The sequence below is a fragment of the Pleurodeles waltl genome, chromosome 12, assembly GCF_031143425.1.
Source record: "Pleurodeles waltl isolate 20211129_DDA chromosome 12, aPleWal1.hap1.20221129, whole genome shotgun sequence".
NCBI lineage: Eukaryota > Metazoa > Chordata > Amphibia > Caudata > Salamandridae > Pleurodeles > Pleurodeles waltl.
Genome location: NC_090451.1, coordinates 636318277 through 636345221, shown reverse-complemented (window position 1 = coordinate 636345221; position 26945 = coordinate 636318277). Strand labels below are relative to the sequence as shown.

General features: G+C 45.5%; 1 long non-coding RNA gene and 1 pseudogene across 1 annotated transcript in view; one reads left to right on the top strand and one right to left on the bottom strand.

Moving 5' to 3' along the window:
- Positions 1-26945, top strand: part of LOC138268452 (uncharacterized) — a 126780-nt gene that overhangs the window by 36037 nt on the left and 63798 nt on the right. The gene's annotated exons all lie outside the window — the stretch shown is intronic.
- LOC138267992 (vomeronasal type-2 receptor 26-like) overlaps positions 21089-26945 on the bottom strand; it is a 31967-nt pseudogene continuing 26110 nt past the window's right edge.

Below are 26945 nucleotides of genomic sequence, written 5' to 3'. Positions count from 1 at the left end.
TCCCCTGATGAAACACATGCGCAGCTACATCGTATTCCCCCAGGTGGATGATTTGGCCACAGTGAAGTCTGACTTCTATGCAAAGGGACATATCTCCAACATCATTAGTGCCATTGATGGTACACATATTGCCTTCATCCTCCCCCCCCCCCCCCCCCCCCAACGGATAAATGAACAGGTGTTAAAAAATCGAAAGAGCTTTCACTCTCTGAATGTGCAGATGTTGTGTTTGGCGGATCAGTACATCTCCCATGTCAATGCAAAGTATCCTGGCTCTGTGCATGATATGTTTATCTTGAGGAATAGCAGCATCCCATATGTGATGTCTCAACTCCAGAGGCACAGGGTGTGGCTAATAGGTGAGCCCATGGTCCCCACCCAGTTGATGTAGGTATATGGGTTGGCCCTAAGGGTGAGTGTGTGGCTAACAGGTATCCCTCGATATTTAAAGGTGACTCTGGTTACCCTAACCTCTCATGGCTATTGACCCCAGTGAGGAATGCCAGGACAAGGGCAGAGGAAGGTTACAATGAGGCACATGGGCGAACAAGGAGGATCATTGAGCGCACCTTTGGCCTCCTGAAGGCCAGATTCCAGTGCCTCCATCTGGCAGGTGGATCCCTGTACTACTTACCCAATAAGCTGTGCCAGATCATCGTTGCATGTTGCATGTTGCACAACCTGGCCTTGAGACGCCAGGTGCCTTTTCTGCAGGAGGATGAGCCTGGAGATGGTCTTGTGGCAGTGGTGGAGCCTGTGGACAGTGACACAGAGGAGGCAGAGGAAAAGGATGTGGACAACAGAAATACTATAATTCAACAGTACTTCCAGTGACACACAGGTAAGACACTGTTACTTCACCTTCCATTGCAGTTTTGTGTTGAACATTGTACATGGCAGCCTGATTTCCCTATTTCTGTGGCCACTTACTGTACCCTTTGGCATATCTGTTTCAGATATCTGTGCCCCACTCTGGCTCCTGGTGTGTTTACTGCTGCCCACTACAGGTCATACCTATGTAAATATAACTGTCCATTTGAATTTAATGTTTACAGTTTGTTAAACAAATACATATTTCAATCAATTGACAGAATCCATACTTTTATTAGTTCCAATGGTGTTTATTTCTGTGATAATAAGTGTAGGGGGTATTACGGTGGGCTGGGTTGATGGGGGAGAAATGTCCAGGATAGAGTCCAGTCTATTGGTATCACAGATGCCTTGTCCAAGGGGGCATAGGAAGTGGAGCAATGTCAGTTCACGGTGGACAGGGTGACAGAGTGGGGCACAAGGGTGACATTCAGGGGAGTCTTATTTCCTGGCGGGGATCTTGGCAATGTTCTCTGGCTTCTGCCTGGATTGCAGGGACCTTTTGCATGGTGATTCTCCTTCGGCAGGGGGAGGGGTGCTGGTGGCGAGTTGTTTCTGTGGCGGGGCCTCCTGTCCACTAGCGTTGGCAAAGGTGGAGGGCTGTTCTTCGGTGTGGCTAGTGTCAGGGGCCTGTTGATGTTCCACTGCCTCCCTCATGGTGTTGGCCATGTCTGCCAGCACCCCTACAATAGTGACCAGGGTGGTGTGGATGTCTCTTAGGTCCTCCCTGATCCCAAGGTACTGGCCCTCCTGCAGCTGCTGGGTCTCCTGCAGCTTAGCCAGTATCTGGCCCATGGTCTCCTGGGAATGGTGGTATGCTCCCAGGATATTGGTGAGTGCCTCGTGGAGTTGGTTCCCTGGGCCTGTCCTCCCCCTGTCGCACAGCAGTCCTCCCACCTTCCCTGTTGTCGTGTGCCTCTGTCCCCTTAACCGTGTGCCCACTGACCCCAGGTCCCTGATCACCCTGTGTTTGGGAGGTTGCCTGGGGTGACCTCATCAGCCTGGCAAAAGTGTCCCGAGGTCCTCCCTCTCATGATGATGTGGAGTGCCATGGGTCAAGTGCCAATCAGTAACACCTAGTCATAGAATGTGGTGGGGTCAGCAGTCTCACTGACCCCATCCCACTCTGTGATGACTGAAGAACTTCTCCCTTCCCTCACTGACCGACCTTAGGTCAGCCAATGACAGAAAGCAGCATTCCCAACCCTCTCGGAGAGCTGCAGCAAATATAAATTTTGTTTTTTGACATATGGTGTGTGCGTGTATGTATGAATTTATGTATGTGTGTGCATTTGAGTGTTTTTGCATGTGTGTGAATGCATGGGTGTGAGTGAGTGTGTACGTGGGTGTTTATGCCCCGTGCCCCATCCCTACTAAAATTACTGGCCACCACTGCCCAACCAGTCGGGACAACTTCAGAATCGGAACCATAAAGTGCACAAAGGAACTGAACACATCTTGGATTCTCCTTCTTTGTACTCAGAACTGCTCCAACCCTTCTCCAGTTTACTAGCAATCGAGTCTGCGGCCACAACCCAGCTCTTTCTCCAATTGTTTGTTGATTGTGCCTTTGCATAATGTAGCACTCAGAAACATTTTGGATATACAAAGGACAATTATTCATTCTCATTCTCTCTCTCTCTCTCGCTCTCTCATCACAAACATCCATCTGCCAGATATGCTCAGCACACCAGGCTACTTCATGGCAGAGGGGTAGCTGCTCAATATCGACTATAGAATACCATAGGACACAAAAAACATTGATGGATTATTGAAATACAAAATATTGAAAGAGAGTATGTATGATTTTCAATGCCTTACTCCACATGTGTAACTTGCCAATATATGTATCTTCAAGGTACATCGATGTGGAGCTAAGAATAGAAACTATATAATTCCCCATATGCAAATATCTATCCATATTTTATTCCTTGGTATTTTGTCTATGATATTAGTATGCCATGATATTCTAGTCCTCTTAAATGCTTGATTTGTCTCACAACTGGGTCAATCATTTCACACTGCCTGTTATCACTCGCCAGCCACATAACATTCTATTTGTTTTATGTTTTAACTCCTGGGTGCTTTTACTGCAGCACAAATAGTTTGAGTTATTAATATAACTTTGACAACCGATTGCACTCTAAACCTGCAATATATTTTCCTTTCTTTTACATTCTCAAAGACCACATCTAAAAAGGGCACAGACTCCTACTGTACTATTTATATCTCTGCCATGCAGTCCCTTTATTCATTTGCCTTTCTATTCCTTTATCCGGTGCTTGAGGTGGCCATCTCGGATTGGGGAAGATTGGATTCTCCCTAAGAATTTCATGGTTTTCTGTGGCTTGCAGTCAAGACGCAAGAGACCAACTTAGATTTCTAGACTCGGGCCAATGATTTCAAATGACTGAGATTAGTAGAAAGTAAATGCTTTTATTGACCACTGACCAAGATGGCCACGCGGTCTTGAAGCTCTGGGGATGCCACCAGCCATGATGCGCTGTCCGACCCCATCCTACTATTGATTTCTGCCCCGGGGGTGGCTCCTGCAGATACTGGGATCCTGCTGGAGGAGCACTGAAGGAGTTCTAGTGGCAACAGGGGCCGCATGTGAGCCTGGGGACGGGGGCTGCGTTCGGATGGCATTTCAGACCGGGAGCTGCTGCTCACCCTTATTTGATGGCAGATGAGGGGGACCAAATGCCTGGAAGGTACTGAACGCCTTTCCTGCCCGCACACCTTGCTTGGTCAGGTGTGCACTGCTGGATTGGGCCGTCGGTCCTCATGCCTGGCGGGCTGCCCGGCGATCGGGACTGGGTGCAGCCCACTTGGTGTTTGGCCTGGGCCTGCCGTGATCTCCTTGGGCCCAAGTGGGTCCCCTGAGGTGACGATGCTGCCCCTGACCCAGTGCACTGAGGGGAGTGTACTGGTGAGTGCACCCCATTATTCAACTTATGGGAACCCTGATGGTTGGCTTAAGAACTGGAGTGCATCAGTGATATTGCCCACTTTTGTGGCTTCCTGCGTACACAGGTGAGCTGGAACTAACATTTGACATTCACTTGGCCTATTACACCACTATATTTACCTCCTGCACTCTGCGTGTGAAGCCAATTGTTTCCTGGATCGCATGGCTGGTTGCCGCGCTCCACATTTCATTTGGGCCTGGTTGTGCGGTCCCACCTTCTGCAGGTCTCCTATATCCTCCTGCTGTTATTACTTCACGCTACTCACTGACACCTAGGGTGGAATTGGGCACAGCGACCCCAAACAACAACACATTTCCTTACCGGCCGGGACCCCAAGACACCACAGGAGGTGGGGGACTGCCTGGCTCTGATCCAGTCCAGGGTCTGTTCTCCGCCCCGCCACTGGAGGGAGCTGTGGAAATAATGGCTGAATTAAAGGTGGGCTTCAGCGGCTTATACGCTTTGATGCCCTTACAGCGCGGCTGGATGGGATGCACGAGCACACCACCAGGCTTGGCAGAACTGAACAGTGGATATCGGGCATTGAAGACAGCGCCACGGCCATGTCCAAGCGCATGGAAAGAGTGGAGAGGTTATTAAAGACTGTGGTGGTGAAAAACGAGGCCTGCTCACGCTGCAGTAACATTCAGATTACGGGAACACTGGCCCCATGAACATTTCCATTGAGCACCTTCTGACAGAGCTATTTGGTAGGGACTAATTTACATCCTCTTTTGTGGTGCAGAGGGCACACAGATCCCTCGGCCCCCATCCCATCCCCGGGGCTCCTCCCCGCCCGATCATTGCTCAATTATTAAATTATCAGAAACAGGACCCTGCCCTTCGCTTGGCCCGTGATAAGGCCCCGTTACAGTTTCAGGGAATTACTCTGTCACTCTACAATCCAGGAGGCTCAGTAAAATATGCTGAAGTTAAGAACTTGTTACAGCGAGCTGGTTTGCACTATGGGATGCTATACCCAACACATTTGTGCATAGAACTGAATGGCAAGCAGCATGTCTTTAAGACCCCAATGGATGCAGCACTTTTCTGTAAGCATTAGAGGCTTGATTGCTCTGCGACTGAGTGCCGCTCCTCTAAGTACTCCCCATGCCGCTTACCGGTGGAGTCATGTGGTACCTCCCCAGAGTGAGGCCTTCTCCTTCATGCACCATTGATGGTTCCCAGCTGTTCTGCCCCCCCTCGAGTTGCTCTGAGCTCATACCTATGGACATTATCTGATCCCGGTGAACTGCATTTTGCTCACCTCCCACAACCTATGGCGGACTTGCAATGATGGTTGATACGTATCTCTCCTTACATATGGAAATATTGTTTTTCCCCTTGATGGAGAGTTGCTACTCCCCCATGGTGTACTCCGCCTTGTTGAATGTTGTATTATTGAAGGGTTTTGGAACTTCGCAGGAAATATTTTTTCTTTCTGGTATGGGGGGGTGGGTGGGTATTGCTTTTGCATTGTTTGCTGTTTTTCCTTGTTCTTGTTTTGTCAACTGCACATCTATTGCAGGACAACACGGATTGGCCTCCGTTTTCACAGATGCTTTACTACATTGATCACGCACTGCTCCGCCGTCACCACTGCCCTTGATATTTCTTGCACAACATGGAACGTCAGGGTGTTGAACAATCTGTGGAAAGGCAAACAGGTTCTCACATATCTAAATAGGCATGGGATTAAGCTTGCCTTTTTTCAGGAAACTCACCTAGCGCCTTCTGCGACCTGCACCTTTGCCTCGCAATGGGGCAGGAATTGCTTTTTTTTTAAATCACTATCGCTCCTATTCCAGGGAGGGTGCATTCTTATCCATGAGAGCCTACCTTTTGTGTGCCATGAATCACTGTCTCAGAGGGCTGATACACAATTGTTTGAGGCTCCTTGGCAGGCATAGCCCTCATCCTAGTTAACGTCTGTGCGCTGAACATGGACTCCCCTGAGTTTTTCCTGGGCCTGATTGCACAGTTGGAACGGCTCCAACCTGAACACATCCTATTGACCGGGGACTTTAATCTTACTCTCTTACCACGACTTGAGACCACCGGTAATACCAGAATTACTAAACACCATTCCACTCAGGTATTACACACATTGCTTAACACATTTCAGATTTCTGATGCGTGGCGCACCTGCTACCCTACTGATACTGCCTACATCTTCTATTCCAGCGAACATAATGTATGGTCCCGGATCGATCATTGGCACACTACCCTCCATTTTCTGACCCAGACTACCCCATTCCTTACATGGTGTATCCCCTCCAATGCAATATTGGATGAGGTGTTCTGTTCTGAAGTCTGAGATGCTATATTGGAGTATTTTGCACTCAGTGCGGGCACCGTCCAAAAATACGCAATGCTCTGGGATGTCTTTAAAGCTTACATCGGGTGGGTATTCATTGCGAAGCATTGAAGGTTACTCCGTGCTATTAGGGGTGACCTCGTGCAAATAGAGAGCAAACTACTGGCATCAGACCAGCGGATGATATAGGATTCTATCCCTTCATCTCCTTAGCTGACAGCCTCCTTGATATAGGACTTTCATGAGGCTGCTGATCATGAGGTGCTATACCTTGGCAAAGCCCTATCGGGAGGGTGAGTAGTCTGGTCATACGCATGCATGTATGCTGCACCCATCATTTCAGTCCTCATATGTCACCATGCTTCAAAGAGACGATGTGGAAGTGGTGACGAGCACTCCTGACATCCTGATCACTTTCATATCATATTACCGCTTTTTATATACGACTTGCACTTCTACAACCACGGAGGAACTTACTGATTATTTGGCTGAGGTTGCTATGGTGTATCTAAAAACTGGTCAGCAACAATTCCCGGCCTCACCCATTAATGCCAAGGAAGTTTCTCAGGCCATCGATTCTCCTGGCAGTACTGAGGCCCCTGGGTCCGATGGCTTTACGGGAGCCTTTTATAAGGTGTGTACAGAGGATCTCATCCGACATTTACTTGAGGTTAAGGCTGAATCTCTTGACCAGGGCATGCTCCCCCATCTATGTGCGAAACGGTGATCGAACTTCTACTTAAACTTGGGTAGTCCCCTCAGAGTTGCACCTCATATCGCCCGTTGTCATTACTCAATCAGTTGTCCTTATCAGTGGAGAGTGTAATTGCCCCTATTCAGTCAGGATTTGTACCCCATCGATCCACCTCAACTAACCTGCTCACGGTGTTTGCTGTCCTTAATCAAATATCCCTGGATCTTCCCACAGCCGCTATTCTGGCCCTTTCTCTATGCCTCCTATACAAATTAGGTATACCACGAGGCTTTTGGGACCTCATAGCTTTGTTGTATTCATCCCCTTCGGCCTGGATATGGGTGATGGGGCTCTATCTGGCTCATTTCCTTTACCTCTTGACACCCAACAGGGATCCCCGCTGTCCACTCTATTTATCATATGTATGGACGCACTGGTGTGCCGGTTTCAGGAGTGGGATTTACATAGGAGGGCTTTGATTCCGCCACAGCCCCCTCTTAGCCTCACTTTATGCAGATGACATTCTGCTTTTTGTCCGGGACCCAATCACCAATCTTGGCCTGCTGGTTGAGGAGGTTGTCCACTTTAGCACTTTTTCTGGCTTGTCGACTAATTGAAATAAGTCTGAAATATTTCCCCTCACTGACACCACGGTACTCCGTCAGCTCCCTTACTCACTAATTTGGAAGGAGGGGTACTACTAAATACCTCTGTATACATCTAAATAGGAGCAGTGTTGAAGTCATCCGGCACAATTGTGGGCAGGCAGTCGACAGGCTCGGATCTGAGGTCGAGCGATGGATAACTCTCCCTCTGATCCTTGCCGGGAAAGTTGCCAGTATTAAAATGGTGGTTCTCCCATGTTTCTTGTATTTGTTTTTGAACATCCCTGTTGTCTTGACCAAGCATTTTTTTGACTACCCGCATAGTCTCCTTATGTGGTTAGTTTGGGTGGGATGGCTCCCTCGCATACACTGGTCCACACTAACGCTTCCGTTTGAACATAGGGATTTTGGTGATCCTGACTTTTATTTATATTATCTTGTTGTCCAAGCGCATTTTGCCTACTGTTGGTACCATCCTGACAACAGGTTCCAATATCTCACACCTGAGCATTCGCAGACTCCTGCTACATCCTCTTCCGTTCTGCTGCCCAAAGGCTTCCCAAGAAATCCGGCAGAAATACAGACACTCCCAACAACTTCCTGGGCATGGAACAAGCTACGCTGCTATCTAGTTTTTGAAGCCCTATATTCACCACACATTCCCCTTGCTAATAATCTGTGGCTCCCACTCACATGCAAGTGGCTTACTCAGCATACTCTTACTACTCGTCAATTATACACAATTGGCGACTTGTTTGCAGACTCAGCGCTTCGCTCGTTCACAACTGTAACCGAGGGGCAACAATTGTCAGTAATGGACAATTAACACAGACTCTATGGTACACTGCGCACACTATTGCCTACATACCCAGCAGAGCCAAGAGATTTCCCCCCTTTGCCCCATACCATTACATCTTCTGGCAACGAGCATCTTATCTCCTGTCTTTGTCATTTTTCTCCACAAATTAGACACACAGGACCTAAGAGGTCGAGGGCCGCCTGGGAGAAGGATGTGGGGCGCTTCTTGCCAGACAAGATCTGGTATTACTGCTGCACACAGGTGGAATTAGTATCTGACACCTTTTGTCATAAATTGCTACATTTTAACATTATACACCGATTATGTGCCACCCCGCTGGCTCTCTTTAAGATTAGATCCTGCACGTTCCCATCTTTATTTGAAGTGCGGGCCGAGTAGGCTAATTTAGCAACATTTAACATGGTCCTGTCCTGATATTATTGCATACTGAGGTGCCATCTACTCTGTTCTCTCACGCATGATCAGCAAGGAACTTACCCCTGATCCCCTTCAGGCCCTGTTGGGATATGTGACACTTTGCAGCGCTGGCACTCCTGCTCGCTAAACTGAGAATCGCCTTGCATTGGGGCAGTGCTGTCCTTCCCATGGAGCTGCTTGCTTGCGGGACCTCCTTTACTGTGATCCTATGAGCGAACTGTTCACATCTTTACAACTCCCATCTGCTCGCCTGAATGATATATGGCAACCTCTAAGGCAGTCGTCTCCAAACTTTTTAATGCCCTGTTGAAAAATAAAAATCATTGGACCCTCCACAGAATTTTTTACAATTACTTTATCAAGACGGCAATCTTTAAATAAGTCTAGACCTATTTAAACACTGCCCCCTCCTTTTCCAATGATTGCCCCCAGTGCCCTATAGTGTGCTTTTGTAATGCAGACGGTCCTGTTTTCTTTGTTTGCTTAAAGCATATCCATAATTTAGTAAAAAGGTAATGGACATAGGCTGTTTAAAAATATAAAAATGAATTATGTTGAAAACTGGACTGTAAACCACACCTCTTATCATTCCCGGTTCACCAATGTTTTAAAGACTTCTACACTAAAGGTTCTTTAGGCGGTGGCAGCGGTTAAAAAGCATATAAGGAATGGTTTCTTACCTGTAACTCCATTTCTCTCGTAGGGGTATTTCCATGATAGTCATAAGCACTGAATAGTTCCGCGCGCCTGCGGGGACCCCTGAGCACTGGTGTGAAGTATATTCTTAAGTCCAAATACCAACCCTTTGAAAAAAGGTTTGTCAAAAAACACTTAAGAATAACACTGTGCAGCCTATGTGAACAGCTACACAGGCCAAATTGTTAAAAGAAAAAACAGTTATAGTGTAAATTCACGTTTAAACATCTATTTATTTTATAAATATATTAACAAATACATTCTCATATTTTATTTACACCTCTCATGAGAATAAAACAATGCAGGGCAGTGTAGCCCATAGGCTGCCATTATACAGAATGAAAATAGAGCTGTGCCTTTAAGAAAGTAAAGTCTTCCTGTTTCCCATCATGCACAGCAAAAGGCAGTTGCCTCAGTTCTTTTTTGGAGGCTTGTAACCTGACATGAAGAAACAAAACATTTATTGGAGTACCAACCTCGATAATATTCATGTTCTATGTCAACTCCACCGGGGAGGAGGGAGGGTTGCTTATGACTATCATGGAAATACCCCTACGAGAGAACTGGAGTTACAGGTAAGAAACCATTCCTTCTCTCGTAGGGGATTTCCATGTATAGTCATAAGCACTGAATAGAGTAGCAAGCCCATCCCCATAACCGCGGTGGAGTAGACAGAAGAATACTGAGAAAACATGAATCATGCAAATAAATTCTTGAGCAAGGCCTGTCCAACCTGCGCATCTGCCCTAGCGTCTGTGTCAAGGCAGTAATGCTTAGTAAAGGTATGGACCGACTTCCAAGTGGCAGCCTTGCATATTTCTGCCAAAGGGACATTTCTCATCAAGGCTGCAGTACCTGCCTTCCCTCTAGTAGAGTGGGCTTTTGGCCTACCACCAAGGGATTTGTTTGCTAACTGATAACATAACATTATACATGAAACAATCCACCTGGATAAAGATTGTTTAGACGTGCCCAACCCTGTTCTAACTGGGCCATAGTTAATAAAAAGCTGTTGTGATTTCCGTAAGCTTATTGTCCTGTCCAAGTAAAATTTCAAGACTCTCTTTACATCCAGAGAGTGCAGAGTTCTCTCAGCAGGAGTAGTTGGATTTTGAAAGAAAGTCGGTAATGAAATTGTTTGGTTCACATGGAAGTCGGAGACTACCTTAGGTAAAAATTTTGAATGAGTTCTCATTACCACTTTCGCAGAATGAAAAACCGTGTAGGGTTCTTGAGCGCAAAGGGCCTGGATTTCGCTGACCCTACGCGCTGAAGTGATTGCCACTAGAAAAGCAGTTTTCCATGTGAGATGCTGAAGTGATGCCTTATGTATTGGCTCGAATGGAGGCAGCATCAGACGCGATAGGACAACATTCAGTTCCCATGGAGGAGATGGTCTTCTAATGGGAGGAAAAACCTTTTTTAAACCCTCCAGGAAATCCTTAATAACTGGGATTCGAAAAAAGGAAGTTTGTGAGGGGCTCTTTCTGTATGCTGTTAGAGCCGCCAAATGTACCTTTATTGATGACAATTGTAAGCCCGATTTTGCCAAACTTAACAAGTATGGCAAAATAGACTCCTCTCCGCAGGATATCGGGTCAATGTTGTTGTCTAAGCACCACACGCAGAATCTCTTCCACTTGCTTGCATAAGTGGATCGTGTGGAAGGGCGCTTTGCTTCTTTCAGGATTTCCATACAATCCTGAGGTAAGTTCAAGTGTCCATATTGCACTAGCTCAGGAGCCATGCTGCCAAACTCAACGATGAGAGGTTGGGATGGGATATCTGCCCTCTGAACTTCGTGAGCAGGTCCAGACGATAAGGGAGCCTGATGTGTGGTTTGAGTGACCGGTGAAGAAGGTCTGGGAACCACCATTGGCGTGGCCATTCCGGAGAAATCAGGATCATTTTGGACTGAGCATTGGATAAGTTCTGGAGGACCGCCGGAATCAGGGGAAGCGGCGGAAAGGCATAAAGAAATGCTCCTGACCAGCTTATCCACAGGGCATTCCCCAGTGTCCCTGGATGGTAATATCTGGAGGCGAAGTTTTGGCATTTTTTGTTTTCTGGGGTTGCGAATAGATCTATAGAGGGGGTACCCCATAGTGCGAAAATGGAATGAACGACGTCGTTGTGTAGAACCCACTCGCGGTTCTCGTCCATTACGCGGCTGAGAGCATCCGCTTGAACATTCTGGATGCCAGGCAGGTGAGTTGCTACTAGCGACATGATCCTGACTAGAAGCCAATGCCAGATTGTCTGAGCCTCTCTGGATAAAATCCTGGACCTGGTGCCTCCTTGTTTGTTTACGTAGTACATAGTGGCCACGTTGTCCATCTGGAGAATGAGAGTTTCCGCTCTCAGAGAGGGAAGGAAAGCTTTGAGCGCAAGGTGGACTGCGCGAAGCTCCAGCAGGTTGATATGATAGAGACTCTCTTTCTGTGACCACTTGCCTTGGACTCGAAGATGTTCCATGTGCGCTCCCAATCCGAGCAGTGACGCATCTGTTACGATGGTTTGAGCTGGAGGCCGATGTTGGAACGGAATCCCCACCAAGAGATTGTCTGGTAGACACCACCACTTGAGGGACTGTAGGGCGTGGGGAGAAAGGAGGACTTTGCTCTCCCATTCGTTCATTAGTTGACTCCACTGATCCTCCAGGTTTTCCTGTAATGGTCTCATATGGAGGCGAGCATTGGGAACGAGATTGATACAAGACGCCATCGAGCCCAGTAGAGAAGCTATTACTCTTGCAGTGGTCTGTGGAGTCTCTTGCAGTTGTTTGCACTTTTGGAGAATCGATAATCGTCGTTCCTCCGAAGGAAACCCCTTTCCTAGATTGGTATCTACAGGGAGTGCAGAATTATTAGGCAAGTTGTATTTTTGAGGATTAATTTTATTATTGAACAACAACCATGTTCTCAATGAACCCAAAAAACTCATTAATATCAAAGCTGAATATTTTTGGAAGTAGTTTTTAGTTTGTTTTTAGTTTTAGCTGTTAGGGGGATATCTGTGTGTGCAGGTGACTATTACTGTGCATAATTATTAGGCAACTTAACAAAAAAAAATATATACCCATTTCAATTATATATAATTACCAGTGAAACCAATATAACATCTCAACATTCACAAATATACATTTCTGACATTCAAAAACAAAACAAAAACAAATCCGTGACCAATATAGCCACCTTTCTTTGCAAGGACACTCAAAAGCCTGCCATCCATGGATTCTGTCAGTGTTTTGATCTGTTCACCATCAACATTGCGTGCAGCAGCAACCACAGCCTCCCAGACACTGTTCAGAGAGGTGTACTGTTTTCCCTCCTTGTAAATCTCACATTTGATGATGGACCACAGGTTCTCAATGGGGTTCAGATCAGGTGAACAAGGAGGCCATGTCATTAGATTTCCTTCTTTTATACCCTTTCTTGCCAGCCACGCTGTTGAGTACTTGGACGCGTGTGATGGAGCATTGTCCTGCATGAAAATCATGTTTTTCTTGAAGGATGCAGACTTCTTCCTGTACCACTGCTTGAAGAAGGTGTCTTCCAGGAACTGGCAGTAGGACTGGGAGTTGAGCTTGAACCCATCCTCAACCCGAAAAGGCCCCACAAGCTCATCTTTGATGATACCAGCCCAAACCAGTACTCCACCTCCACCTTGCTGGCGTCTGAGTCGGACTGGAGCTCTCTGCCCTTTACCAATCCAGCCACGGGCCCATCCATCTGGCCCATCAAGACTCACTCTCATTTCATCAGTCCATAAAACCTTAGAAAAATCAGTCTTGAGATATTTCTTGGCCCAGTCTTGACGTTTCAGCTTGTGTGTCTTGTTCAGTGGTGGTCGTCTTTCAGCCTTTCTTACCTTGGCCATGTCTCTGAGTATTGCACACCTTGTGTTTTGGGCACTCCAGTGATGTTGCAGCTCTGAAATATGGCCAAACTGGTGGCAAGTGGCATCGTGGCAGCTGCACGCTTGACTTTTCTCAGTTCATGGGCAGTTATTTTGCGCCTTGGTTTTTCCACACGCTTCTTGCGACCCTGTTGACTATTTTGAATGAAACGCTTGATTGTTCGATGATCACGCTTCAGAAGCTTTGCAATTTTAAGAGTGCTGCATCCCTCTGCAAGATATCTCACTATTTTTGACTTTTCTGAGCCTGTCAAGTCCTTCTTTTGACCCATTTTGCCAAAGGAAAGGAAGTTGCCTAATAATTATGCACACCTGATATAGGGTGTTGATGTCATTAGACCACACCCCTTCTCATTACAGAGATGCACATCACCTAATATGCTTAATTGGTAGTAGGCTTTCGAGCCTATACAGCTTGGAGTAAGACAACATGCATAAAGAGGATGATGTGGTCAAAATACTCATTTGCCTAATAATTCTGCACTCCCTGTATAATGGCCCCTAAGTAATGCAACCTCTGAACAGGTGTTGCTGTGGATTTCAGGAGATTTACTTGAAGACCTAGCTTCTGCAACAGCTGTAGAGTCCATTTGAAATGTTGTTGTGCCTCTAGATAACTAGAGGCCTTTATGAGCCAATCGTCTAGATAGGGGTAGACAAATATTCGATGTTTCCTCAAGTGGGCGGCTACCACCGCCATGCATTTGGAAAAAGTCCTCGGCGCTGATTTGAGGCCGAAGGGCAGAACCGCAAATTGGTAATTACGTTTTCCGACGGTGAACCTTAGGAATTTTCGATGTTTCTTGGTCACCGGAATATGAAAGTAAGCGTCGCAAAGGTCTATTGCACAGAGCCAGTCGCCCTGACGAAGATGTGGGTAAATTTGGTGCAAGGATAGCATCCTGAATTTCTCTTTACGAATCCACTTGTTTGCTGTCCTTAGATCTAAAATGGGACGAAACTCTTGCTTGTCTTTTTTGGGCACAAGGAAATACCTCGAATAAATCCCCTTCCCTTGTTGGCTGATCGGGACGGGTTCTATGGCTCTTTTTTGTAATAGAATGGTGACTTCTAACTGAAGAGCTTCGAGGTGTCAGCTGGTTGTTTTGGGTGGAACAGATGGTGGAGGACTGGTGAATCTGAGAACGTAACCATGTCTCACAATATTCAATACCCAGGCGTCTGTTGTGATGCGTAGCCACTCGTCCAGATGATTTGAGATACTTCCCCCTACCGGAGTGGATAACGGAGGAGGGGGAAGTGAAGATTCAGGGCTTAGACGCGGGAGCCTGTTGAGTTGCCTGAGTTTGAGGTGTTGAACGACCCCTTGTCGACCTTCGTTGTGTGGAGAAACCCCTATGATGCTGCTGCTGTTGCTGGGGACGTGAAGACATCCAATGTGGAGTCTGATACCTGTGGGTGAACAGTCTTCGTTGATATGGGCGGAATACCTTTCGCTGTTCTTTAGGTCGTTCCATGCCTACTGCTTTCAGGGTATCCAGCTCAGACTTCATTCTGGCCATCTCGTCATCGGCATGAGAGCCGAACAAAGTGGAGCCTGAGAAAGGTAAATTTTGTATTCTCTGCTGTGCTTCAGGTTTAAGCGATGTAAGTCGCAGCCATGCATGTCTCCTGAGCGCTATTCCGTGAGCATAGTTATGTGCGGATAGTATAGAAGAATCCGCCGCAGCACTTATAACTTGGTTAGAAACCATAGCTCCCTCGCCCACGACCTCCAGGAATCTTCCCTTTTGTCCTTAGGAAGATGCTCCGCAAACTGCAGTACAGCGTCCCAGAGGGCTCGATCATATCTCCCTAATAAAGCAGTGGCACTGACTGCTTTCATGGTGATGGATGCAGTAGAGCATACTTTTCTTCCTGCAGCATCGATCTTTCTGCTCTCTTTATCTGGAGGTGAAGAGGAAGACGGTGACGTAGAATGCAATTTCTTTGCTGCCACTATAACCACCGAGTCCGGTACTGGGTCCGACCTCAAGAATAGAGGATCTTGTTCTGGTGGACGGTATTTTTTAATAAGTCTGGAAGGAGCAGACTTTGTTGCAGCCGGTGTAAGAAAAATGTCCATTGCCGGTTCAATAAGACCCGGAACCAGTGGAAGCAAAGGTCTTGAAGATGTCCTGTGATGCAAGGTCTCGAAGATTACTGACGTCGATGGAGCCGGCACCGCCAGCGGGATATTCAGTTTGGTTGCCCCTCGCACCAAGACCTCCTGGAATGTATTCACATCATCTATGGGGGACACTCTTGGGGACGGTGAGTCCGATAGGGTTGGAGAGTAGTCCAGTGTAGACGAAGAAGAATGTCTATGATGTGAATGCTGAGATCTCTGTCGTGATTCATGACGATGGTGTTGAGAGGAAGAAGAACATCTAGAAGAATGCCCAGAACGCCTTACAGATCGCGTTGGAGTCCTCGGAACAGACTCTGAAGGAGGAGCCGGAAGAGGAGCCGTAGGTGTTACCGGTGTCTGCGGCAACGGCGACTGCTGAGGCGAGAGCTGTGGAGACGCTGGAAGCAGGATAAGTGAGGCCGAGGATTCCGATGTTGTATAAACCCTTCTAGGCCTCTTTGATTGTCGTCTCGACGTCGACACACTCCTCGACGTCGAAGAGCGGTGACGGCGACCTCTGGACGTCGATTCCTCTCGCCGTGGAGAACCTCTCGATGATGACCCTCGACGTCGTTGTGGTGACGGCGAACGTCTCCGACGGCGAGTACTCTCTCTCGACGTCGATCGTCCTCGCCGTGTCGACGGCGAGCCTGACTCGGATCTCCTCGACGTGGAACGTCCTCGCCGTGTCGACGGCGACCCAGATCCTTTCGACGTCGTGTGTCCACGTCGTCTCGGCGGCGAAATGGTTGTCGACGGCGAACGATGTCTTTTCCTCGCCGGCGAACCACTCCTCGACGGCGAACATGTTGGCGCCGTTCCCTGTTTCGACGTCGACGCCCTCGACGTCGTCGGAGACCTGTGCCGTTTTTCAGCAGGTCTGGTAGGAGTTATAGAGGAAACAGATGGAGCCCTGGTAGAAGCCTGACCTTCTCCTCGCTCTGTGGTGGAATGACCACTTTTTCTTCTGTCCTCTCTCGCCTGAAGTCGGATTTTCTCCCTATCACGAAGAGTTCTTCTGGAGAACGTTTTACAGATGTCACACGACTCTGGTTTGTGGCTGGATGGAAGACAAATTATACAGACCCTATGTGGATCTGTTTTAGCCTTTTTTCTGCCACAAGAAGGACATTTGTCAAAAAGTGAAGGCATTTCTAAACTAGAAAAACCTCAAAATTCTGTCAGAATTTAACAGAAACTAGTAGGAAACGATCACTCAATGTTAAAAACGTCGAGTGAAATTGAAATTCAAAAAGATTTTAAATGAATTTCTGTCACAAAAAACTTTGTGAGGTAGAGCTCAATGCTTCAGGGTCCTGTCATGCTGTGCCTGATGGGAAACAGGAAGACTTTACTTTTTTAAAGGCACAGCTCTATTTTCATTCTGTATAATGGCAGTCTATGGTCTACACTGCCCTGCATTTTTTTATTCTCATGAGAGGTGTAAATAAAATATGAGAATGTATTTGTTAATATATTTATAAAATAAATAGATGTTTAAATGTGAATTTACACTATAACTGTTTTTTCTTTTAACAATTTGGCCTGTGTAGCTGTTCACATAGGCTGCACAGTGTTATTCTTAAGTGTTTTTTGACAAACCTTTTTTCAAAGGGTTGGTATTTGCACTTAAGAATATACTTCACACCAGTGCTCCGGGGTCCCCGCAGGCGCGCGGAACTATTCAGTGCTTATGACTATACATGGAAATCCCCTACGAGAGAACATCATATACCAAGAGCCTATTGGGCATGGTGAGAGTCCATTCACAACAGTCTCTGTCGACATGCGCACGAAGCAGGGGGACAGGGCATGGAAATGGTTATGGATGTAGTAGATGGTATCACAAATGGCATCATTTGCAATTCCAACTGTTGACATGTGCCACATGACCACTACTATCAACAATAAAATTGTGGAAATCGGAAACATTTGTTTTTACAAGAATAAGTGGAAATGCAGTATCAATGCCATCCTGTTTGAATATGCATCACTTGGAAGGTAATCTATATTTTAAAAGGCTAAAACGTAAAGGTTTCTACAGTAGGCTTGCATGCTTAGGTGGTATTTCAATGTCCATCTTGGTTACATACTCATGGATTGGGAACACATGTAGAAAGTTGAAAACTGAAGGCTTTACAACGTAGGCTGTAGGGGTGAGGACCACTGTGCTGTGGGCTGACCAAATGCCAGGCTTTGGGGAAATGGGGATGAGCAAGGGGCGCAGTCATAGACCAGGCCCTGCGCCCAGCATGTGATTGGCATAGACAAACGACGACAACAGTGGCTTAAGGCAAAAGGGTGCAGAATATATATGCTTAATATGGTCAAAGTCAATGCCCATTAACTTTTTCTGAGAGTGACAATCAGCTCAGCCAATAATGGACGGCTTGGGAGAGAAGTTATGAATCTTTGATGCCCAGAGTGTGAGAGTAGAAGTGCATTGCCAGGATAAACTTAAGGCTCACACCCACAGACTGCAAAGCATGGCTAAATATTTCTTTCAGCGTGCTCTGAGAAAGGTTGAATGAGGTGTGGGCAGGCCTTGCTCCTCAAGTTTGTAAGGTGCAGTCACATGTTGGGCCCAGAGGACTTGTGAATGTGGGCGGCTGAGCGACTTCAATGATTCTGCTACTAAATATGTGATGTATTATTTCCTCAGTAATATCATTGGTGATGTAATTTGTGATGTTAGATGTGACGTCGTATGAGAAGTTGTAATCAATGCACTACTGGGAGTTATGGTTGCATTGCTTATCAGTACTAACACTGAAGTATCTTTCATGAGCGGTGCATTGCTGGGAGCCAAGGCTCAATGTCTTTCAAGTTACTGCATGTTTAAGTGGTTTTGTTGATTGGGATTGTAGCCCTATGCTTTTTGAGTGAAAATTTACACACCCACACAGATATGCATAATGGTGCTGGAGTTCCGTAAACATGATAAACTAGTAATCAAAAGTCGTCATTGTAATCTCCCAGATACATGATTATACATTAAACTTAAACAATAAATCTGATCATTATTCACTATGGTGTCTCCCTCACTGAATCAGTCGAGTGTGTCTGTTTAAGTCACTGCATCTTGTGCAACTAGTGAGCCAACATCACACACAGGTGTACATCCTACTGCAGGGGTTCGTAACCTGTGGTCGGGGGGCATGTGGGTATATGCGCAGTCTACCCAGGGGGTTTGTGACTGCATAGAAAGTTATGTAATATCAACAGAATATTAGAATGTATATAAATAGGAAGCAAAATGTGGAACTGAAATTGTAAACATACCGTAAATGTGAAGACATTTGAAATCAGAGGCTAAAAATTAAGTTAGCATCCTCAGAGTGAGCAGAACAGTGCAAGTGCATCAAACAGGATATAGGCACTTATTATGAACATGGCGGCTCAGACCGCCATGCCGGCGGTTGCAGAAATCACCACCACCGGCATGGCGGTCTGGACCGCCACGTTCTGAACAAGGGAGGGCTGCCACAGGTGGCCCTCCGCCACCGCCGACAGGCAGCCTGACGATGGCGGATTACTTTATCCGACAGGGCAGCGCAAAGAACCCTTGTTCCTCCAGGCTTTACCTGGCGGGTTCCCCACCAGGAAAAGTCTGGCAGAAGGGGTGCTCTGGCCCCCCTGGGGGCCCCTGCACTGCCCATGCACTTGGCATGGGCAGTGCAGGGGTCCCCATGCAGTGCCCTGTCACGCAGTTCACTGCCCGATTTACGGTCAGTGATCTGTGCGACGGGTGCTGCTGCACCCCCCGCACAGCAGCATTGACGACAGCTCCATGTGAAGCCGTCGGCAATGTTTCGGCCCAGCAGAATGTATATTATTCAGCCGGTGGGTTCTCAAGGGGGCTGTCGCTCTGTGATAAGACCGCCAGCATAAACACAGCAGGGATTCCCGCCATGTTCATAATGACCCCCATAGTCTGGGCAATGAGTCACCTCAACTGAATTTAGAAAAGCACCAACCTTTCCATAATTTTTTTTTTTTTTTTTATATATTTGTTGGTGAATTGAATAAAATATTTTACCATTTGTGTATTTGTTTAATGAATGCTTGTATTTGTTAGCGGTTCAAATCATCAAAAATGCTTAGGCTGCTATCCCTAGATTCCAATAATGATTCTGTGGGGGTTTCCCAGGCTCCAGTAATAATTAAGTGGGGTCCTCAGAGGTTAAAAGTTTGAGAACCACAGCCCTACAATGTCACTCGATTGCAGGGTCAGCTTTGTTCCCAGCACAGTGTCCGATGAGCTCATGTGGCAGGTTAGTGTGTGGGCATGTTTTATGATATTGTGGGCCAGTTTTAACTGCTGATTGATAGTAAAACAAGCATTGCCTGTAGCAAGCTCAAATTCACAGAGTCTGCCATACCATGCAAAACACTTACACATCGTGTCTTTCAAAGTTTAAAATTGCTCAAATGTGCAAACAGGGGACACATTTTTACCTTTGTAATTCTCTATTGGAGCTCCATGCCCGCCTGGCCAAATGCCTGAGACCGACTTTGCCTTCTTCCCTGAGGCTCTCATGACTCTTGCTCTTCTTGAAAGCCTTGTTATCATCTGGGGACATATTAAGTTTTAGGTATGCATTTGCATTTTCCAGTCTAACCAGTTGCTGTGTGTGTTCTATTTGCTTTCTATTAAATGTCATTTTAAATCAAAGTTCTCTGAGGATACCAAGGGTGGTAAATAGTGTTTTACTAACCTCACAATAAAAAAAAAATAATAAAAAAACGAATTAATGTCCACCAAACAGACAACATGTCCCCATCCAAGATACCGTAAAGACACTGTGAAACCCCCCACAGCTTCAGCAGATGTGAATGTAGGACCATGCTCTGCTCATCACAACTGCTGTAGTCTTTGTCATTGAAAGTGCCCACTCTCAGTTCAGTGGCCACCATGTGCCCTCTACTCACAGACAAACTCAGAGCACCAAACAGCAAATGGATCCAGGAAAGCGATGCTGACCTGCCCTCACGCCTTCTGTAACTGACTTTAGTTATGGCTGCACTCGTGCAACATCGATCCCCTTTGTCCATGTCCTGTAGTGCAGAAGTTGCCCCATCCCCGGTCCTGATCACACAGGGTAAAACCCTGACCACACGTACAACATGGGTAGCTGTTCTTTGAAACTACTGTTGCATCTATGTACTGTTTCATGGAAGGGTAGGATTTCTAATATTATGTGTGAGTAGCAGTAACATAAACCATTTATTTTGAACCTCTTATAGAGCTATACATTCAAATTTCATCCAAATTCCGACCATTTTGCTCATAGTGCGCGCCTACAGCTAACCTTGCTACTCTGCCTTACAAAGATGGTATCCATTGTTGTACTGTGGTAATTACAGATAACACATCACCCATTAGCCTCAGGGCTTCAACACCAGGTTTATTTTGCTACTTTTATTTGACAAATGCAAACCAGACAGCCAGGTGTGTCATTTTAACAAATCCTGATTTATAAGGCACAGTGGCTCCAGACAGGCCTACGTCATGTCATGGTACATGCAACAGTATTTTTCTGGTGTCTACGTCATTACATATCAGAGCTCCTGAGAATTTAAAGACACTTTAATGAGAGAAAAGTGAATCAAACTACAATCTAGTCAATTCCTCTCTGCTTGTGAACTCAAATGTCCTTCTTAATGTGCCCTGTTGTCTTCCCCATTAAATATTCCTTAGTGTTCATTTCAGGCCTCAACAGGATGATGTAACATTTAGGAATAAAGATGCATTAGACCAAAGCAGAGCTGGAAGTCAGTATGGCAAAGACCTCCATGGCCACCATGTACTTGCCCTTGGTGCTGAGGTAGGCCGGAATAAATGAGAGCCAGACACTGAGGAAGGCCAGCATGCTGAAGGTGATAAATTTGGCCTAGTTGAAGCTGTCAGACAGTTTTCTGGCAAGAAAGGCGACTATGAAACTGTTGGTGGCCAGAAGCCCAAGATATCCCAGCATGCACCAGAAGGCAATCTGAGATCCCTCGTTACATTCAATTATTATCTTTCCAGGCAGGATGTGGATGTTGTTTTCAGAGAAAGGAGGTGAGAGAATTAACCAAGACAAACACAGGAGAACCTGGATAAGGGTATGACACAGATGACCAGATAGGACAACCTGGGTCCCACCCATCGCTTCAAATCACTGTTGGGTTTGGTAGCGTTGAAGGCGATGACCACCATGATAGTTTTGGACAAGATGCAAGAGATGCAAGGAGCAAAAATGATTCCAAAGGCAGCTTGACGAAGGAGACATTTCTCTCATGTTGGATGTCCAATGAAAGCCAATGAACACAGAAAGCAAAGAGAAAGGGAAAGAAGTAGGAGGTAGCTGAGGGAGCAGTTGTTGGCTTTGACGATGGGGGTGTTCCTATACAGAACAAATAGCTCCAGAATTCCACATGGTATCAAAGAGCAGAAAATGCAGATGGCTGTTAAGCAGCTTCCTAAAGGCTCATTATACGATAAGAACTCTATTGTCTTTAGGATGCATTCGTTCTGTCTGGCATTGGACCACTGATCCCAGGGACATCTGAAGCATTCTGTAGATCCTGGAAGAGATTTAGCAACTCATTTACTCATCACAGTTATCTAATATTTGTAATTTTGATATTAGTAATACGTCAATTCACACAGAGCACCTGTTCCCATATTATAAAAGGACTCTTAAATATATCTGATGTCTGATTTCTGGTCACCAGTTGCTAGAGGTATTGATCACTCACCTGTCTGATTGGAGATTTCCCCTGGAGGACGTGGGATATACAGGAAGCAGCAAACGGGCTTCCTTTCCTTAGCTGCTTTTCTAAATCCAGGCATACAGCTTTTACTGCATACAGAAACAGGGATCTGTAATGAGAGAAACTAACTTACTCACACAGCTTGATAATCACTCTCTCCTCAAACTACCTAGTGTCTCAGCCCAGCATGCTGGTTCTTGTCAATGTGGAAAAGGCAGCAGTGACCTGGCCAAAGAACTTTCAATGAACTCCATATTATTTTTCATAGATACCACTCTGACTGATTATTGAGTTTATTGTTTGTAATTGCTTACGTCAAGCTGTATCTCAGTTACAAACTCCACCTTTATCAACATCTGGGGTAATCGTTGATGGCTTTAAATTTGTGCCCCTTAAGAGTTCAGTGCAAAGGCAGTTAGCTAGTTATCCAATTACAATACATTACTACTTCTGGCCCTTGGACACTTATAGACAACAACTGCACTAAATATGGAGTTAGACCAGTAACCCCTGGGTCAAGAGATAAGACACATAAACATGAAACTCCTTAGTTTATTTTCCAGTGGATCACTTAAGTCTTGTAGACAGAGGGCCCAATTCACAAAGAGCCTTCGCAGGCATGGCAGAGACTCTCCAGTCATGGTGAATCTCCACACTTGCAGGTGAATCTCCACAATAAGAATTGCAGTTCAGAGATTACTCTCCTCCTGACTGAGAAGGCTCTTTGTGAACTGGGCCCTTTGATTTTGGACCCTACAAGCAACCCAGATACATATTATGTTTGGAGTTTTCTGGAGACACCAATAAGCAGTTTAATGATACACATAGAGATAACATCCTAGACTGTATTGTAAACAGATCAGCTGCCTCAGAGCAGAGCTGACCACCTGTTTTTGCATATGCAATGTCTAAAGCACCAACCTGTAACTCAAGAATTCTCTGAGTTAGTGCATTAGCTGGAGAAAGCCCAGCTTGTAAACAGTGAAAAGAGATTGCCTTTCTCTCTTTCCAAGCTTGGCTCTTTAAGGCCATCATCTTACTCAAGGTCATTACAAACAATATCTCCAGGCTCGAACATTGCACCTATAGATTTTGTTTTCAGGGGTGTTGGTCAAATAAATTCCAAGGGAGCAAAACAAGACTGCAAAGTCCAGAATGCATTAGGTCAACACTAAGGTCCATGGCTGGAGCTGTCCAGAGTGACCAGGAACCTTATGGTCACCCAATTATTGTCTGAAGCTCATGCATTAACTTGTAGAAATTATGAGTTAAATGCATAAGCCAGCACAGCTGTTCATAAAGTAGCCCAATGTATAGAGTGAGTTTGCTGTCGGCCGCTTTAAAGGTAGGTTCAAAGGAGATATTTTGAGTGTCTACAATCTCTTTCTTCCTCTCTATCTCTCACTCTATTCCTCCCCCCTCAGTCCCTCTTTTCCTAATTTGCTCTCCTGTTCTCTCTCATTTTCTCTTCCTCCATATCATCCATATCACATTCTCTGTATACCTATCCCTTTTTTCTCTGCTCTTTCTCCTTTGTTCTACCATTGTGAGAAGTGGATTAAAAGTTGGGGTGAATGCTAGTGCACCACAAATAATAATGTCACTATTCTTATAAGGCTTTTTTAAAAGGTCCAGTAAAGGTTTCAATATTTAAAACCCAAGCTCAACCTCTAGTAACTGTGGAATAGAGCAGACTGGCTTAATTTAGTTAAACCATTTAGAAGTACCAAAATAGATAAAAAGTTGAAAACACAAAACAATAAAAATCCCATGGCAATTTATGGAAATAGAGAATGATTTAAAAAAGAATATTAGAAAAATGCAAAAAGGGGAACTGAAAACTAAAGATATCAATAGTTGAAATTTTAGATAAAAATAGCACAAAATGTGCAAAGTGTCAACCTCTGGCAAATCCTCAAGCAAGACTTGGGCAAAATCAGAAGTTAAGTCCGACCGGCTGAGACCAGTCGCATGTCAGGTACAAGGATTACGTTTGTCCCAGTCAGAGAGCTATCTTCTTTGCTTAAAAAGAGTTCTGAACATTGACTGGCCGTCAATGGGTTTGTCGGTATTGAAGGAAACAGGCAGAAGCCAGAACAGGGTGCAACAAGTTATAGGAGTATGTGGCCCCCAATGTAGTCACTGACGGAAGTGGAAGTTGTTCAGGTTTTTGGGGCCTGGAGGTCTTCCGCACTGATCAGGTCCTCATCGACGGTGCTGTTGAGGAAGCTGTAGGATGAAGTTGAAATGGCTTCATCTTTGTCTAATTCTAATGTTGAATAGAGAAAGTAGAGGGAGGTATAGTGAAGTCAGGCTCTCCTGTAATGCACCCTTGTTTGATTGACTGGAAGGTTGGTACTGGTACTCCAGACAAAACCTTTATTTGTAGTTGGCAGTCCACTTTTTTGTCCTAGGTACAAGTGAGAGCAAGCTCAGCCTGTTGTGGGGTTATTTTAGCGCTTTGCATGGACACATTTATTTTAGCTATGGACCTGAGGCCTGTGCCCTTTCACCTAGTTCATTTCATTCATTGCTTTTTATTATTTTAGTAAGGCTTCATTTTGGTGGAGATTTTGTATTATTTTCATCAGTTGCCCTTCCATGCAGAATTTGTTATTAGTTCTTTTGCACATTTCATCTTGTGCTCAGCCCAAAACTGTTCGCAGCTGTACATGATTATTTACTGAGTTTTGCCGTTTGCAGGTCCAACGAAGACAATGTCTGCCTTCCACAGAAAAGACACACTATCACGTCAGGACAGTTCTCAGAACAACAAATTATAAAACAACAAGCTTCCCCAAACTAAGTCAGAGAGAAAATTCCAGCCAGCCATTGTCTGCTTTACCATGCCGTTGCAGCTCTGCTGGACTCTGCGTCTTCTCTCCATCCACTTGGGAGGACTCATAGCAGACCATCAGCCCCCCCCACTCATCACTCAGGTATGGGGATGGGGTTTCCTTGCAGAGACAAGCATGGACAAATTGGGGCTAACACTGCTATTGCTCTCATGTAGATTTCTAGTAGTGCAGGTAGGGATTTTAGATACACTATTGTGACTGAATGCTGGGACTTTTTATCTGTTTCACTCTCCTGTTCACCATAATAATAGTGTTGTGTTTTACTAGCCTAATAATCTCAATAATGCCTTTTTACATAGAACACAGTTGCTTCAACAAAATGTATTAAACTAAATCCTGTTTCTGTTTGTCTTGTGCATTCATGAGACATGGGTAACTGAGAGAAAGGGATAAAATCTGTTCCACCTGGACTTCTCTGAGAAGTCTTAAAGTGTCAGGTGTTAGGCTGCCACAAGTTACTTTTAATTCTGGGATTTGGTGAGGTGCTGCTAGCTAGCCAAAAGGTTTAGGCCAACAGCTATCAGACTGTGTGGGACTAAGTCCCCAACACGCGGTGGTGCTGCCGCCCAAAACCAGCAGTCTCACCCACACGACGAGAGACCAAGGACAAGCTGTGGTTCTTCTCACAGGTCTCAACAGCAGATGCAGTCTATCTTCTGTCTTTTACAGGTCCATTAGTGTTCTGAAGAAGGTGCCTTGGGTGAGAAACGTATGCCTGCCACTAGCCTGTGGGGACTCCTAGCCTCACCCTAACCAAAAAGGAAAAAGGTCCCATGGGTAACTCTACCCACTTTTACAGCAGTTTCTGTGTACTCTACTGCAACAGTCCGACAGTGCAGCTCTCTACCTAAAACCAAGCTGGCAGAACTTTTTTCCCCTGCACAGAGCTCCTTTGCCCACTCTAGAGGTGTGGCCCAGGATATAAGCAACATCTCCTCTGTAAACACTGAAAACCACTTTTGGGGGCAGCTCCTCCCCCCCTGCGATGGGTGCCTGGATGGCTTACAGAATAAAAAAAGGAGGTATGCCCAGGTTTTAGCAACATCTTCCTGTTACAGGCTTGGCTCTTTCAGGATAATTAAGTTCCTGGGCACTATCCATATGACCATCTTGTCAAAGGAACAGAGCACCTCCCCATGCAAAAGGCATTGGTCTCTGCTCTGGAAGACAGTTCACATCTCTTCAAGGAGGTATTCAGTTCCTGCTTGAAAGTTGGAAGGTCATGCAGTTTGGATTCTAGAGAGTTTCGGGAGGCAGACTGTGACATTTTGAAGGTACCTTTTGGAAAATATTTAGTACAAATCTGACTTTACCAATGAATTGAGTTTGTAACAAACATTTTAAAAAGTCTAAGAATGCACTTTTCACTTGGCTCCTAGGTGGCGATAACAGCTAACTCTTCTACAGTTAAAATAACTTTTGGTCCATTTTCACTTTAAGGACATGTTTTACATTAAACATTTCAATATCATTCATCTTGCCTTAATGGGTATGAAGGTTAACTAACTGATATTTAAAAGGAGGGTTCAAACCTGTCAAAAGGGGTTAGTTGGAGAGGTTGAAGCTGATGATTAAAAACTGAACAGCCAGGTGACCGGTGGCTGGAATGCAGTCATGTTTTGCATTGTCACTTTAGTAGTAATGGCATTTAACTTATGGGTCCTGGGTACTCCTTGTAGCATACACTAGGGACTTAAAAGTAAGTTAAATCTAACAGTTAGGAATATAGCCATGTCAACATATTTTTTAGGGGTCACAGTAAATGCAGTGGGGCCTAGTTAGTAGAGTCCCGGTGCAGAAAGTAAAAAAAAAAAACCAAAAAAAACAGCAGCATCAGTCCTAAAACAATAGGGGGATTATACAAAAAGTTTTTTTTCCAACAATCGTG